At 43.2% G+C, this 5,788-nt stretch overlaps 1 non-coding gene across 1 annotated transcript; it reads right to left on the reverse strand.

Annotated features, from left to right (window-relative positions):
* Positions 1 to 1,163: 1,163 nt before the first annotated feature.
* LOC114814059 lies at positions 1,164 to 1,297 on the reverse strand. Its single transcript, XR_003761801.1, has one exon. It is a non-coding gene; the product is annotated as a small nucleolar RNA SNORA7 (small nucleolar RNA).
* Positions 1,298 to 5,788: the final 4,491 nt, after the last annotated feature.

Below are 5,788 nucleotides of genomic sequence, written 5' to 3' on the forward strand. Positions count from 1 at the left end.
CAGCACAAAGCTAACTTGGCCAGGTTGAAGCTGGACTTGGATAGGTTCCTATCCTCCTTCAGCCCGACTCAGTGGCAGCAGCAGGGAACTGGGGGCAGGGAGTGCTCCGCGGTGTTTCCCTATGATTTTTTTGCACTCGTGAGCAACCACACGCATACAGCAGAGCTCCTGCAGTGAGATCTGGTTTGGTCTAACTCACTTGAGATTTGGAGGTGTGCTTGCTCTGCCTTGATGCTGGACCTGGGCTAGGCTCAGGTCCAGGATTTCCCAGTCCATGTCAAGTTCCACCTCAAGCATCCAGAATCCATCTCTTCCCTTCTGAACATCCCTGGACTCTGCAACTTCTTCATTAAAATGAAGGCATTAGAGCAGAATTCCCCATGATCATTTTCCCTTCTTCATCTTCATTATCTCCCACTGTCCACATCCATCTTCTTTCCTGAAGCTTTTCCCAGGTAGGGGTATCCTTTCTGCTCCAAAGACCAGCCCCTCAACCTAAGCTCAGCTTCTATTTTTATGGGAAAATCACATCTCCAAAGGTCTTTCCTAACTAATTCTTCTTTTCCCCTACTTGCTCTCATTCATTCAATCGTATTTATTGAGCACTTACTCAGCTCAATAGCACTTGGAAAGTACAGTACAGCAGTACAGAGAAACAGTCCCCACCCAGAACAGGCTTAGAGTTTTCTGCATTACCTATGCATTTGGATCTGTATCCTTTAAGGACTTGATATTCACCCATTCAGCTCCACAGCACTTATGAACATATTCATATCCTATTAATATATTTTAATGTCCATCTTCCCCTTTCAAATGTGAGCTCCTTGTGGGCAGAGAACCTGTCTACCAACTCCACTGTATTATACTCCCCCAAGCACTTAGTACGGCATGCTGTAAATACTCAATATAGACCACTGATTGATTGTGCCAGGGTTCTGCACCACTTCCTAGGACAAAGTCTTATGTTGGCTAGTCACCTCCAACCCATAGCAACGCCCTGGCCATATCTCTCCCAGAACACTCCACCTCCATCTGCAATCATTCTGGTAGTGTATTCATGGAGTTTTCTCGGTAAAAATACGTCAGTGGTTTACCATTGCCTGCTTGAGTCTCCGCCCTCGACTCTCTCCCATGCCTCTACTGCCCAGCACAGGTGAGTTTTGACTTGTAGCAGATTGCCTTCCATTCACTAGTCACTGCCCAAGCTAGGAATGGAATGGTTATGCCTTTGATTCTCCCTCCCACAGTCGAGACTGGTAGAGTACTGGAAACTCTCCAGGTGCAACCCTGAGAGGGGTTCTAGGACAATAGTTGCTGTTAAACTTCTTAATATAAGTCTGACTTTAAAACTTCTCCACTTTGAAAACTTCAAATGATTTAATTAGCATAATGTAAAGAAAATCATGTCTGGCCAATCCAGAGCAGCCTAACAGAGAGGCCTGGCACAGAACAAAAATATAGCAGCAAGTGACATGGAAAGTGAGCATCTGCAAGCAGGGTGGAGGAAAAGATGGTTTAATCAAAAGGGGAAGGGAAGCAGAGGAAGGAGATATTTGTATCAGAGGTTAGAGAAATTCTTTCCAAGCTCTGATTGTTCAGGAAGATCCTGTTCACATATGGGGCGGTGGCTTGGAAACAACTGCCTAAATCTGGGCTAACCCTGGTCCAGACTAGACCAGAATCTAGCTGGGAAGGCTTTTGGAAACGCACACAGGACTGGGCACTTTATGTTGGAGGATTTCACAGGGGTTTACCAACCCCACCAGAGAGGAGAGCTATTATATTCATTCACCTGTGAAACTAGAAGCATGGAGAATTTAGCTTTTTCCTCCAGACTGTACAGCCACTCAGTCACCACACAAAGAAGAGAATTCTTGGTTCAAAGAATAAAACCCTTGGCTTTGCTCTTATTCTATCAGACCAGGCCCTCTGATTCATGCTGGGTTGATATTTTGTACAATGTGGGAATATGCCTCAATACTGAGCTGGGGTTCATTAATTCAAAGAGCTCCCCAGTAACCTGAGACTCTATAACATCATTAAAATATAAACCACATCCAAAGTTGACATATTGGGCTGTGCTGCCATGGAGAATTCTAGCGACAAAGATAACCTTGCAAGCCTTCTTTTCCATAGTTTACAACCCCCACAAACTGTGAAACAGAATAAACACTACATTACTTATAATTGGCTTCATATACTACCATTCATTATTTTTATTTATCTTCATTATTAATTATTCATGCATATAGTTATCACTTTTGGAGCACATAAATTGTACCTAAAATCATTATACATACAGTTGGTTTCAAAAAAAATACCATCAAGCACAACTCGGATAAAATATTATCTCCCTCCCACCCCCGCCTGCTCTCTGCTAACTCAATTAACATAGATAGCATTGCACTCCTCCAGAACATTTCCAACTACAACCTTCCAAAATTAAACTAGGAATCATGACCTGAAAATTAGGTAGCTACTGATGCACTATTTTGAAGGCTGAAATGGTAGCGTTGACTTTTCCAGGCCACTGGGGTACCATTTTAGTGCAGTGGAGCAGGAATATAATAATTGAGGCCCGTAAGAACTAATGCAGCTTCCAAAGCACTTACCCTCCACCTCCAAAGCAGCATGGTCACGTGGTAAGGTTCAGGTACAGTGATTTCATCAGCAGCAACACCTGACTCATTAACTAACTGGTGCCCATTTACTGCCTGTTGATGCCTTCCACTAACTCTCCATTTGCTACCATCAGTATTCAAATTAATAATACATTTTTTTAAAAAAAGATGACCAGTTGCTAGCCCTTAGGTTAAAAATTTTCTTAAAATTCAATGTTCTTTCTAAAGCTATAGTGCATACTCATCAAATGGCAATGCTGCTTTAAAGATCAGATAAAGGGGCTGCTAATTGGAAAAAAATAGGAAATCAGATCTAGAAGACCTAAATGTCCTTCAGAAAATTGCTAAATGGAGGGTGTTGACCATATGGCAATAAGCTTCGAACCCAACCATAGGCCTCAGTGCTTCTAACCTTAATGATAATAATAAGTGAAGCATTTGTAAAGTGCCTACTATGTGTCAAGAACCGTACTCAGCATAGGGTAAATACAAGCTAATAAGATCAGAACCGTACTCAGCATAGGGTAAGTACAAGCTAATAAGCTCAGATATAGTCCCTGTCCCACTTGGAGCTCGCAATCTAAATACGTGGGAGAATAGGTATTGAATCCCCTTGTACAGATGAGGAAAGAGAGACCCAAAAGTTTGGGAAATAGTTTGGTTTTTTTAAATGGCATTAACGTGGCTCAGTGGAAAAGAGCCTGGGCTTCGGAGTCAGAGGTCATGAGTTCGACTCCCGGCTCTGCCACTTGTCAGCTGTGTGACTGTGGGCAAGTCACTTAACTTCTCTGTGCCTCAGTTCCCTCATCTGTAAAATGGGAATTAACTGTGAGCCTCACATGGGACATCCTGATTACCCTGTATCTACCCCAGCGCTTAGAGCAGAGCTCTGCACATAGTAAGTGCTTAACAAATACCAACATCATCATTATTATTATTATTATTATTAAATGCTTACTATGTGTCAGGCACTATGTCAGGATTCTGCACCACTTCCTAGGACAATAGTTGCTATAAATTCTGGGGTAGATACAAGTAATCAGGTTGGATGCTATGTTCCACATGGGGCTCACAGTTTTAATCCCCATTTTATAGGTGAGATAAACAAGGCACAGAGAAGCTACTACATGACTTGACCAGAGTCACACAGCAAACGAGTGGCAGAGTCACATTAGAACTTGGGTCCTCTGACCACTGGGCCCATGCTCTTTCCACTAGCCCACACTGCCTCTTGAGTTAAATGACTTGCTCAAGATCACACAGCAGCTGCTGTACGTGGCAGAGCCTTCTCTATGCTCCTGAGAGGTAGATTCATCACCGGCACCACATCCCACTTCCTGAGCAGATCCATCAGCATCACCTACATGCCCAACTCAGCACCAAGTGCCAGATGGAATGGTCAAAACTGGATCCTAGAACAAAATAAGTGTACCGGAAACAAAGCGGTAGCTTTATAAAGCCTCGGTGCACATGGCGTGTGCGAAGAATGACAGTAGAGTAGTTTTTGAACAGTGGGCTGAAATGGAGCATGCAGTAGCCAGGAAGGTAGGTGAAATGGGCCAACCTCTGTCTGTCTAGAGTCCTGAGGTGAGTGTTCAAAGTGTCACCCTTGACCTAACTCATGTTGCAAGGACATCCTGCGAGATCAGTGCGGTGACACCATTTATCATACTGCGTGGCCCACAGAGCAGACAGAAATTTTAAGAGTCAATTAGTCCTTTCAACAAAGCAAGAAGCACTCTCTGAGGTCCCCAGCCTTGGGCCATAAACCTACCAAGCCCCAGGCCTTGCAGTAGTAACTTCTGGAACCTCAATTTCAGGGCAGCAGCTCCCGCAGCCCCGGGTTAGGGATGTCAGGGAGAAGGCAGCTGAAGGGAGACAGAGTGGTGAGACCATAGCTCCCCAGTATTTTATAAATAAACCTTTTCAGAAGCATCCTTTGACTTTATTATTTCTACAGGCAGCAGGAAGGTCTGTTCGGGAGAGAGGAGGAACTGGAGGATCATGGTAAAAAAGAAACTTTCTAAAGATGACTGCCACACATACACAGCGTGAAAAGGAGCAGGGAGTGTTGGTGGGTATTCTGCATTTGTGGTGGCCATCTTTAGATGATGGTCTGGTTCAGGAGCCAGCTTGTTAATGTCACAAGTGGCAGCCATCTTAAGAAAGTCAGAAAGCACACCACCAACCCCCTTAGCATGCCATCCTGAGACACTTGACTAACTCAACTGCCAACTGAAGCTGGGTCTGCAGTTGAATACGGCAGGCAATTACAGCAGAAAGACCTCGCTGATGTGCTGCAATCAAGGAAGGCAGGGCTGCTTTTGAACAGAAGCTTTGAGAGAACCATAGGCCAAACTAAAAACAGCACTGCCAATAGTGAATGTATTAGCGCAATTAGAACATGATAGTCTTAATGGGTGTACAATTTGGTAGGGACTATCCATCACCGACTGATTTTCTCAAACTTTCCCACAACTGTAAAATTTGCCCGCAGATCCAAGTAAACAAAGACACACACATACTTATACACACACATGCATGTATATGTATTTTATCGAGAAAGCCCAGGTAGCTGTAGAAGAGTTGAACACAATTTGTTTCCCTTTTTTGCTGCTCTACTTTAAAATGAGTTGTTCTAAATCTATTTTACCTAGAGAGGGGAAAAAAATCACACTGGGCATGGAAATCCAGTGTCCTTAACAACCTCTCATCTGCAAATTTTCATTCTCACCTCCCTTTTTATTCGGCTCACAAAATTAACTCCATCCACAGTATTTGGTCAAGAGTCTTGCATGCTGGAAAACTGCCAAGGCTTTGGGGGTGGGGGGCTTTAGTCTGAACAAAAGACTGTGAAATGCACATTTAAATTTAGCACTAACTAGAAAAAAATTAAAATATGTAAAATGTCAGTTTCTGACAGGCAGAAAATTAGAATTCATTCCCCTGAGAACCAAATGGACTTTTCTGCTTCCAGTCACTAACTATGACAAGGTTAACATTTTTCAGTTTAATGACTAAGGACATTAAGTGAGCATGTGAATAAGGGAGAAATGACCTCAGGATATTCACTTAAGTGAGTAACAACAGAACTGAACAGAAAACAGCATTTCAAAACTGGAAATGTCAACAAGTAATAATCATTTGCCATGGAAGAGCAATGAGTG

The sequence above is a fragment of the Ornithorhynchus anatinus genome, chromosome 8, assembly GCF_004115215.2.
Source record: "Ornithorhynchus anatinus isolate Pmale09 chromosome 8, mOrnAna1.pri.v4, whole genome shotgun sequence".
Lineage (NCBI taxonomy): Eukaryota > Metazoa > Chordata > Mammalia > Monotremata > Ornithorhynchidae > Ornithorhynchus > Ornithorhynchus anatinus.